This window comes from Haematobia irritans, chromosome 4 (assembly GCF_050003625.1).
Source record: "Haematobia irritans isolate KBUSLIRL chromosome 4, ASM5000362v1, whole genome shotgun sequence".
Classification (NCBI taxonomy): Eukaryota; Metazoa; Arthropoda; class Insecta; order Diptera; family Muscidae; genus Haematobia; species Haematobia irritans.
This window is the reverse complement of record NC_134400.1, coordinates 67,471,328-67,483,715: the sequence shown is the minus strand read 5'-3', so window position 1 is coordinate 67,483,715 and position 12,388 is coordinate 67,471,328. Positions and strand designations below refer to the sequence as shown.

The 12,388-nt window shown below is 34.4% G+C and overlaps 1 protein-coding gene across 2 annotated transcripts in view; it reads left to right on the top strand.

The window, feature by feature from the left end:
* The window catches only part of Klc (kinesin light chain), a 325,224-nt gene that overhangs the window by 119,192 nt on the left and 193,644 nt on the right, over nucleotides 1–12,388 (top strand). The gene's annotated exons all lie outside the window — the stretch shown is intronic.

The following is a 12,388-nucleotide window of genomic DNA, read 5'->3' as shown; positions in this document are numbered from 1 at the left end:
TAATATATACCACGTATGGACTAACTCACAATTTAGAAAACGATTTTAAGAAGTTTTGAGATATCACAACCCAATTAATTCGATTGTGGATGACAGTCTTTCGTAGAAGTTTCTACGCAATCCATGGTGGAGGGTACATAAGATTCGGCCTGGCCGAACTTACAGCCGTATATAATTGTTGGTTTTGGATTTTCATACTTTTTGTCTGTCAGATTTTGTACCACTACATTCAATCTCATCACTATGAGAAATAAATCAAATTACTGTCTTTCGAATCACCAGCTGTCACTTAAGCAGTAAATGTAAAAAAATATTATATATTATTAAAATATTATTTCAAATTCACGTTTTTCTGCGAAATGCATTTTTACAAATTATGTGCCAACGTTTCAAAGTTCAATTGTATCCCTATCACTACCATAGACTCTTTAGTCACACTGTAACAATCCCCAACTTTGATGTGAAATATACACAAAACCATGTCCATGGTGATATCCAAATTCCTAGTATCGAAAGGCACTACAAAAGAAGCAACGATTGTCACCTCAGAGCTTAAGTTTGTTTGCCAAAACCGAAAGTAATATGCCAGTAAATATGAGTTTAGGTTTCTGTCTTAAAAAAAAAAAACAAATTTTCCAAAAAATATTTACGTTTGGTATACAATCATCCCAAAATCATCATTGGGAGAAAATTTCAGAGGATCCAACATATTTAGGAATTTAAAAGTCTGCAGACAATAACGACTACGCCATGGCGTTTGTGCAAATTTACCAAGTGATAAAATATTGGCAACTATTTTCGGAAAATATGACTGTTTTTGCTTGTCCCGACAAATCCCGGAATGTACGGCGCAATGTCCCGGATTTCGGCAACCATCATCTGGCAACCCTAGCTATAATAAATTTACAAAAATTTAGCTCCGAAAATTTGAATGGAATGTAAATTTGTAAGATTGGTTGTACAACTAATCTCATTACTATTCGAGCAACTTCAAATAGATTTTATAATGGATAATCAAATGAATTAACAGGTTCGCTGATAAGTCCCCGGTCTGACACATAGATGGCGTCGCTAGTATTAAATGCATATTTTTATATAGTACGAACCTTCAAATGATTTGTGTCAAAATTTGACGTCTGTAAGTCAATTCGTTTGTGAGATAGAGCGTCTTTTGTGAAGCAACCTTTGTTATTGTGAAAAAAAAATGGAAAAAGGAATTTCGTGTTTTGATAAAATACTGTTTTCTGAAGGGAAAAATACGGTGGAAGCAAAAACTTGGCTTGATAATGAGTTTCCGGACTCTGTCCCACGGAAATGAACAATAATTGATTGGTATGCAATATGGTGAACGCAGTGGACGCCCGAAAGAGGTGGTTACCGACGAAAACCTCAAAAAAATCCACAAAATGATTTTGAATGACCGTAAAATGAACTTGATGGAGATAGCAGAGGCCTTAAAAATATCAAAGGAACGTGTTGGTCATATCATTCATCAATATTTGGATATGCGGAAGCTCTGTGCAAAATGGGTGCCGCGTGAGCTCACATTTGACCAAAAACAACAATGTGTTGATGATTCTGAGCGGTGTTTGCAGCTGTTAACTCGTAATACACCCGAGTTTTTCCGGCGATATGTGACAATGGATGAAACATGGCTCCATCACTACACTCCTGAGTCCAATCGACAGTCGGCTGAGTGGACAGCGACCGGTGAACCGTCTCCGAAGCGTGGAAAGACTCAAAAGTCCGCTGGCAAAGTAATGGCCTCTGTTTTTTGGGATGCGCATGGAATAATTTTTATCGATTATCTTGAGAAGGTAAAAACCATCAACAGTGACTATTATATGGCGTTATTGGAGCGTTTGAAGGTCGAAATCGCGGCAAAACGGCCCCATATGAAGAAGAAAAAAGTGTTGTTCCACCAAGACAAAGCGCCGTGCCACAAGTCCTTGAGAACGATGGCAAAAATTCATGAATTGGGCTTCGAATCGCTTCCCCACCCACCGTGTTCTCCAGATCTAGCCCCCAGCGACATTTTCTTGTTCTCAGACCTCAAAAGGATGCTCGCAGGGAAAAAATTTGGCTGCAATGAAGAGGTGATCGCCGAAACTGAGGCCTATTTTGAGGCAAAACCGAAGGAGTACTACCAAAATGGTATCAAAAAATTGGAAGGTCGTTATAATCGTTGTATCGCTCTTGAAGGGAACTATGTTGAATAATAAAAGCGAATTTTGACAAAAAAAAAATTGTTTTTCTTTGTTCGATCGGGGACTTATCAGCCAACCTGTTATGCCCTGTACCTCCACCATTTCATCATCCTCCTCTTCACTTTCTTTAACATCTCTCTCCACGGTGTTGTAAAATATTCAAATAAACGATCTTGTAATGCTATTTTAGGGCCTGTTTTTGGTAATTCAAGCTCGTCTAATTTTGCACTCAAGCCCTCTACGTTCAAAGCCAAAATATCCTTTAATTCCATTTTAAGTCGCTTTACAAAAAATATAATGATTTTTATGTAAATTCCACAAATTATTTCGTTGCCTCAACCGAGTTATTTGCCAACCGAAAGCGGGTGGTTCTGTCAACTATCAATGATATCTGTCAGCATATATGTTGGACATACTTTGCATTGGTTATCGCAATCTCATATTAATTGTTTGGTTTTTTATGTTATTTATTATTACCCTAACCAATTGTTAGATATTCTTACCAAATTCCAATATTAAATGGAAAGCGCAAATTATATTGGGATTATATTACAATCATAATAAATTACGAAAATAAATACAAAAGGTGCTAGCAACAAATGCTTTTGACCTATATGTGAGATCAATTTACAAAGGGATGAAATAATGTTTGTCTATTTTTATAGGGGTATTTTTGTACACCAATTGCAGATGGTTATTAGATTGTTATGGTGTGGTCAAACTATAAAACCTAATTCAATGTTTCCTTACCAGAAATTTTCTTCCTTAAGACTAGATATAAATACAGATCGACTTAGAACCGCCGTTGACTCGTTCTAGAATTTTGTGCTTAATACAATAAAAAAGCTCGCTTGCCGGCATTGGTTATTGTAGCAAATTGAATGGTTGTGGGAATTCCTATTTGATTTTGTGAACTTTTTACAGTTGTGTTGGATATATAATGGGGGAAATAATCAAAACATTGTTCTCGTAACAAAACATAGGTTAATGTTATTATCTCCTTATTGTAATGATCGAATTGCAACCAACCATTTCTCTGGGTGTAGTAAATATTGAATTTACACGAAACTCTAATTCAATTTTTTAAAACAAATGGGGAAAGATACCAATATGAGTTATGGCAAAATGCTTGTCTCATACTTGCGATCCAAAAGACATAATAATGGACCTCAAAGCCAAGGGATTCAAAATTTTAAATGTATTTACCAAGACCAAATATAAGACGAAGAAGCCGCTCGATATGTTTGTTCTGTCTTTTGATGCCATTTAGAACACTAAAATTACAATTGAAGCTTTGAAACTTCCGAAACTTATTCCACAGTGCGGAAAGTGTCAAAACTACAATCACACTAAAAATTATTATTCGAAAGAACCTAGATGCGTACGTTGCGCAGGGAAACATGAATCTAAAAACTGTGATAAGCCATCAGATTCAAATCCGAAATGTGTAAACTATGGCGAAGAGCACACAGCCAGCTACCGAGGTTGCATAGTAGCGAAGGAATAGCAAAAGATTAGAGAGAAAAAAATAAAAAGTCCACAATTACTAAAAGCAATCAATCAATATGGATGTAAGGCGATCTCAAGTGGCTCTCCAACATATTGGCCGACGGACAAAAGATATCATTGACTTTTTTTATCATAAACAAAATTTCATTAAGTTTAATAAAATTGGAGGAGGGATTTGGTCTAAATTCATACATACTTTTTACACACTTTTCGCTCTTTATACTTTATTTATTATATTATGTTAATATGTTCAAAATATAATTTATACATTTTTATTTTGTTTGTTACATATAACATTTGGAATATGATAAGCTGGTACTTTCAATTATAAGATTTAAGATCTTGTTGTACTAGCTTTACGAAATCAATCAATAAAAAAAATCAATCAATTCAGATCACTCTTCTATATACCTAACATATAACTCTACACTCACAATTAAAGAAGAAAAACCAAGACTAATTAGTAAAGAAACTGATTTGGAACTCTTCAAAATATTGGTTAGAAATAGTGTTAACTCTTTTACGCCAATAGAAACCCCGGATGATCTAAAGGGTGAAATTCAAAAACTCACTAAAACCATACAAAATTCTGGATGGAAAGTACACCAACGTATAAAAAAACCAAGACAACGCATTGTATATTATGGCCATTTCGATTGGGAAAAAAGGTGCAACATTCTCGAAATTGATTGCCAAATATAAAGGACACTGTCATAGATTTTGGATCCTGTATCCCTCACAATATTATGAATTAACAATAACTTTGGAATGACACTATTATTTGAGCGAAAATACAATGAGGGAAAAAGTAGTGTAACACCAGGGCAATATATTTTTTGCGAAACGAAAACGCCCTTAGACATCTTGTAAAGGAAAAACGGAAGCAACGCAAAAAATGACAGACTAGCCGATCACCTAGTGATAAAACCCTGTTGAATTACTTAACTCAAGAATAACGGAACTTCCTACTGCTCCGCAAAAACTATATTCCCCGTCCATATCACCTGCAGTTCTACCATTGAGGATGATGCCGTTCTCAATAATATTTAGTAGCCGTCTTCCTTGTGTGTTAAAAATAGTGTCCCTAGACCGGAAAATAGATGGTTGTATTTTCCTTAAAATACACTCAAACTTAGATATATCGCTCCACCAGTTTGTAAATTAAAGGTATACGGGTATCATATGAACAATATTTTCGTTGAACCGGGCCATTAGCACTGTATTGGTGTCAAATGTTTTAAATTTAAGGTCAACAAGTTTTTGGAGATTTTTCTGAAGCCAAATAAGCAACCACCACTAGCTCGACCCACTCTTTGAGCTTTTTGCGCATCAGTCCAGTTTATACAATAATTTTGGAAAAAGGATGTAAATGATGTTCTTTTATTAGGAACTACAAAGAGAAAAAATATATCGTAATTGTTCAAAAAAGTTATAAAATTTCCAAAATTCAATGAGCTTTGAAGATTAGCTACGTTATAAGATATACGACACGAATCTAATTGTTATTGATCTTTCATATTGCTATTTGTTTATTTTAAGTTATCATTTAGTCCTATCAAATACACGGAATATGCTTACTTTATAATTAATCCGAAATATGCATTAAAAAGCATAAAATAGAAAATCCATAGACTGGTTTAAAAAAATACTTACACCTATTTTTCTGTCCCCTTGTGTATATCTATGAATATCGATATGATAATAAGATCCGACGAATGTTACAAATTTCACGACTACGAGAATTTCTGTGCAGCTTCTCTTCATGACAAAGTCATATCAGCGGATTTTGGTCGCATATTTGCAACTACTAACGTGGATAGTCAATTAGAATTTCTTATGCTTGGATTAAATGACATCGATTTTCAAGAGAAAGGTTAATTTAAAAAGGTATAGATCAGAGAACTGGATATACGCTGCTGAAATAAGATACCATTAGTCGTTGTCAGATCTGGCATACAATGCATTTCTTCAGGATAGAAGTGCCTCAAACTGGCGGACGTATTGTAAATTAAGGAACTGTACTAAGAGAAGAGACGAGTGAAGAGAGGATCATTGGATCATTTCTAAGACCGACATTTTTAATAATTCCCCATAACTTTTTTGGATTCTTAAATCATTAAAAAGAGCATAATGCATTATTTATTTATTTATTCAGCTATGGTAAGCCAAAACAAGTGTTAGACTACGCTTCAAATGTAGTCTAACACTTATTTTGAAGATTTTATGTCTTTGGTTCAAAGTTTTCTGTGGAATTAAGAAAACATTTTTTACTTCGAAGTATCTGTTATAATTTGGATTTTTAAGCTGGCATTTGTTTGCCCTCTGGGGAAGGGGTTTAGACCCCCAGAAAAATTTTATGATTTTCAGTCAATTTAATTAAAAAACAGTAATTGATATTAAAATTATTCTTTCACAAATGTATATATTAATAATGCTGCAAAAAATCGTCTTCAAAAATTAGTTAAAAAGTTCTTTTTGGGTCTGGGAGTGGTGCAAACTTGGCGGAGAAGCGATGACTGTAATATGAACTTGTAATAGGACAGATGTCCACAATTTCAACAGCCGTTGCACTGAATTTGCATCACTTCACGCTTCAAATGTAGTCTAACACTTATTTTGAAGATTTTATGTCTTTGGTTCAAAGTTTTCTTTGGAATTAAGAAAACATTTTTTTACTTCGAAGTATCTGTTATAATTCGGATTTTTAAGCTGGCATTTGTTTGCACGTGAATACATAAGCGTAGGAAGGCCTCTGGGGAGGGGGTTTAGACCCCCAGAAAAATTTTATGATTTTCAGTCAATTTAATTAAAAAACAGTAATTGATATTAAAATTATTCGTTTACAAATGTATATATTGTTACGTTTTTTGCATTTAGGCGTTTTTTAATTACCCGACAATTAAAACACAGTTCTTTTAAATAACGACAATCTACAATTTATTTACTATGACTTCACACTTTACAATTCGTTCACACTGAAGTTATTCGTTTGACGCTTTAATTAAGACTGACTCGTTAGCAGCATGCGAGCGTTTTTATATATGACGGTGTGGCAATACGAGAACATTCTGGTAGCACTACAATATTCTGGCAACGCCAGAACATTCTTAGACAATGCTAGAAGGATCTACGACCATTAAGTTGTTCATCTGGTGGCTGCCAAACACATACACACTCACATAGATATATGCTCGCATTACTACAACAACAACAATAATGACAATAGACAATGAGATGAAATGAAATGAGAATGCAGAATAACAAAGCAAAGGGGTTGCTATTCTATGAAAGAGTAAGAACTAACATTTCGGTAAGCAAACAAAAGAACATAAAAGAAATTCAGGAAAATACTAGAAAATGAATAGATGATTCCAACAAGTGATAGCGAAATTTTATCGTTACAATTTGAAATTTTAAATTAACGGAAACTAATTTAAATAAACTTATATCTATAATTATCAAATTCGTAACAATATTAATAACGCTGCAAAAAATCGTCGCCAAAAATTAGTGAAAAAGTCCTTTTTGGGTCTGGGAGTGGTGCAAAATTGGCGGAGAAGCGATGACTGTAATATGAACTCGTAGTAGGACAGATGTCCACAATTTCAACAGCCGTTGCACTGAATTTGCATCACTTCTTAAGGTGTCATCCGAATTCAGTGTTTTGAATGTGACTTAAAAATTTTGTGAAATTTTTCCAAATAGATCATTTGTATACTTTTTAGTGCATTCTAATGCTTGTTTGCCCTGGAAATATCAAAAATCATCGATTATTGTAGAATGGATTTAGCATTCTAGAATGAATAATTGGTACCATTTTATTAATTCTTTTTAACCTATTTGAAAAAAAATTCCCCTTAAAATATGAAAAAACGAGCTATAAAATACTGAATTAAAAAAATTCCTGTGTAGTTAAAATAATTAACTTCTTTGTGAGGACATATTTGGAAGTGTTTTTAAAGTTGTGCCTTTAGAACAACTCCCAATTAGAGATGTGCACGTGCGTAATATTTTACTCACGCTCACGCACACTCATGACGGAAAAATCTTACTCACGCACACTCACGAAAAGAAAACTTGTACTCACGCACGAAAATGTCGTGACTCACGGAAAATACCGTGACTCACGAAATATGTCGTGACTCACGAATATTTTATGCGTAATTTACCTGAGGGATGTGTCAGAAATCATGAGCACCATTTAAATCGAGAGAGTTATTAAACTCTTAACATCCTAGGTGTCACTAAAATTGCAAATGAATTTAACTTTTAAGCGTTTTATGTGGGTGAGCGTGATAATTTTCGTGAGCGTAATTCGTTACTCACGCACACTCACGAAGATATTATTTTCGTGACTCACGCACGACATTTTGGTTTGTTAATCACGCTCACGCACACTCACGCCGTTGCCATGAGCGTGACTCACGACTCACGCGTGAGTGAGTTCGTGTCAGGGTTTAAAATTGCTCATTTCCAATATGCGTTGGTGACTACGACTGTGGAATGATTAGAGAAAAAACATGAAATGAAATGACTGTGCGCAAAATGATTGCATTTGCAAAGACAACGACTTCGGCACACACATATGCATAGTCGACAGTCACAAGCACACGAAGTAAAACGACTGACGACTATGATTTTACTTTATGATTTATCGCTCGATATATATGTATTAGAAGTTTAGGAAAATTAGAGTCATTTTTACAACTTTTCGACTAAGCAGTGGCGATTTTACAAGGAAAATGTCGGTATTTTGACCATTTTTGTCGAAATCAGAAAAACATATATATGGGAGCTATATCTAAATCTGAACCGATTTCAACCAAATTTGGCACACATGACTATATTACTAATTGTACTCCTAGCGCAAAATTTCAACCAAATTGGGAAAAAAATCTGGCTTCTGGGGCCATATAAGTCCATATCGGACGAAAAAGATATATGGAAGCTATATCTAAATCTGAACCGATTTTAATAAAATTTGGCACACTTGACTACACTACTAATTGTACTTCTAGTGCAACATTTCAACCAAATTGCGGTAAAACTCTGGCTTCTGCGGGCCAATGAGTGTAAATCGGGCGAAAGCTATATATGGGAGCTATGTCTAAATCTGAACCGATTTCTTCCAAAATCAATAGGGTTCTATTCTGAGCCAAAACACATACTTGTGCCAAATTTGAAGTCGATTGGACTAAAACTGCGCCCTAGACTTTGATTACAAAAATGTGTTCACGGACAGACGGACATGGTTATATCGACTCAGGAGTCCACCCTGAGCATTTTTGCCAAAGAAAGAATGTGTCTACCTCGACTCCTTCTGGGTTTTGCAAACATATGCACTAACTTATAATACCCTGCTCCACAGTGTAAAATATATGTAAAACATGTATAGAATTTCATACGTTAAGTTGTATATTTAATTTTTCATATTCTGATTAATTTAAATAACAATTAATTTTCGAGTATGTATATTAATATATAATATTTAATAAAGTTTAAAGCAAATTTGTTTAAAATTTGACTTTTTGACTATGTTCTCATTACATCGCTGTTGCTAGTAACTGGTCAACAACATTTAACAATGCTTTCGAATTTAATATGCCGCTATTAGACGTTAGAAAGCCCCTGATTGTGCAATGCAGAGAATCATGAGTAGTGAATATTCCTCGATTTCTAAAAACTGGAGTGTTGGAAGTACAATGCTTCTTTGGTAGAGCAGCATCACTATTCATTATGTTATCGTTTCTAATAACAGACCTGTTAACACAGCTCTTATGGAATGCGGAGGTTAATGTGTTTATGTGTGTTACATTTAAATTAGCCCTTAGCTCTGTGCAAAGCACAGCCGACCGTAGCCGAGTGGGTAGAGTGTGCGCTTATGAAGTCAATGGTCGTGAGTTCGACACCGCTTTCAGAAGAAATTTTATAATGGTAAAATTAAATTGTAATAACAATAAATTCTATGTCAACATACATTAAGCAATTGGGGAAAACCATTAAAAACAAAAACAATAAATCTAAAAATAGCACATTTTTTTATTTTTTTCCAAGACCTTACAAGACAACTTATTTAGAAGGCCTTATTAAAGGTAATTTTTTCTCCTAATAAGATCATGCCTTATATAAACACTATATATTGAAGTGAGAGGGCAAGGCCTTGGCCCCCAATGACACCCAATGTAATTTGGAAATAGAGTTTGCATTTGTGTGGCATCACTACTGGCTCCTAAATAAGGTACTTTATAATGACTGATACATGAAGCTTTTTCCAACTGGGTAGAGGCGGTCATTGTCTGGCACACAACTACCCAGCGGCGGAAATCGCTCTTCATAAGGCATTTATTTGCAGACACAAGGCATTGACTTCCCATTACATATTCATTGATTTTTTACACAGGGTGTCATAGCCGACCAAGGGCTCCGACTTCAACTTACAGCATAAGGGCTATTATATGGTCATTATTTTAAGGCCTTTTAGGAATTGCCTCAAATAAGTTCTTTATAATGTGTGATAAAATAAGGCCTTTTATAATGTATACATCAAAAGGCTTTATGAAGCATATATAAATAGAGGCCCCTTAATAGGAGTTTAAAATAATGTGAATTTAATGCCTTTTTATGAAGGCCGTTTAAAAGGCCTTGTTTACATACCTTAGACCTACTCCAAATTTCATATATAAATAAGAAATCTAAGATTTGTGCAGAATTATTTTTATTTTATTTTCTACTATATAAAATTGTACTATAAAAAATAAATCACCTTCTTCATAGGAACTGATTTCGAATTGGACGTCTGATTTCCACATATTGAACAGAACATTGGCTTTCATGGTAGAAGTTGCCGCAAAATAAATAAGTAAAATTATTATTATAATGTAATTCAATATAGTATAATATTCGTCAAAAAATATATACTTACCGCATATTTGACACTTCAGCTACTTAAAAAAAAACAAACACCGCGACTTGCTCCAACGAAATCACAAACCCAAATGAAGAAACACGTGTTGCTTTAAATTGTGCAAAATTATTTTTGTTCTTAACTTTCGGTTACTTATAAACTTACGGCATAAGGATTTATCAAAGGTCTCTTAGATTAAAGAAGTGCGCATATGAGAACATGACTTGTTCCTTTTTTTTTAAGCCGTTATATTGTTTGTGACTCGTGGTCGAAAAACTTATAAATTGGCTTACGACATAAGGGCTTTTCAAAGGTCTCGTAAATTATAAGAGCTTGCTTGAGAATATGAGCTGCTTTTTAAAAATCGTTTTATTTTGCCTCGTTTCAAGAACACATTGTAATTAACAATACCAAACAAGGCCTATTAGTAGTTCTTTAAAATGTGTCTTTAAACGCATGTCCCAGATAAGCCATTTCAAAAGGCCTCGACAAGTATGCTATGAGAAAAGGGATAGCGATCTTAGCAAATAAAGACCTTTTTAAGGCCTGGTTTTTGCAATGAATGATGAATGTGTATCAACTTTTTTTTTGTAAAGAAGGAAGAGGTCTTACAAAAGGGATTATTTTATAAGACCTAATCGTATGAGTATTGCCTCTAAAATAAGGGCTCCGTGAATGCTTTAAATCGAAAGTGCTCTCGATTTACGCCGCTGGGTATCTACTGCCACACATGCACACACACAACCAACAATGAACCACTCAAACAACAACCAAATGCCTTTGACAGTTAAGAAGTTGTTTGACTACTCCGCTGCTAGCTATCCCCCAACCTGTAAAAGAAGAATGAGCAATCTTCGTTGTTGCTCCACTATTTATACCCATTGACTGAGAGCTTTCATTTAACTTAACGAACAAAAATAAAACACAACGAAGAAAGCTTTACAATATAAAGAGATATTGAGAGTATGTGTTTATGAGCAAAGGAGAGAATGATCGATAGTGTTATTGTTTATGTGGTTACTTAAATATATAAAGCAAATAAAGAAACTAAAAGTAATCAATGTAATTCAATGTATAAATGAATGTATAAATGAATGTATGGTATAAATGTAATAAGAATAATACAACAATAATATCATATCCGCTACATCCTCCCCCTTTGACGTACAGGATCTCGCCCCGAGAAGTACGTCAACATCTCTATAGCTTTGTTGGTCTTCTTCTTTTCCGAATGGGATGAACTGGTGTTGGCGCTTCATTCAGGTTGGTCCCTCTATATAGCGTTAGGGCAGATGCATGATAGGTGCCCAATGGGCTACTCAAATTACTGGGAGATGAAACTTCGTATATAGATGAACCAATCTTCCTGGTGATTACATATGGCCCGTCTCTCTTCGGCACAAACTTTGATGAAATTGATTTTGATGCATTGCTTACAGTATGAGTCTCAACCAAGACTCGAGACCCGATTTCAAAATTTGGTTGAGGTCGTATATTTTTATCGACAAAATTCTTGTTGCGGTCTTGGATTTTCATTTCGTTTTCCTTGGCATTTTTCAAAACGCTGACGATTGTCTTGATTATCTTGATATCTTGATTATTATCCACAAAATATTGGTGTATAATGATGTATTGCGACAATCTTGCAAATAATTAAAATGAACGTTTTTTTTGCATCCAACGTGTTTTTTACGGAGTAGTTGTATATATCTTTGTTTAGAAATGAATTTACATTTGAAAGTTTTATTAATTTTTTTCAATTTATTTT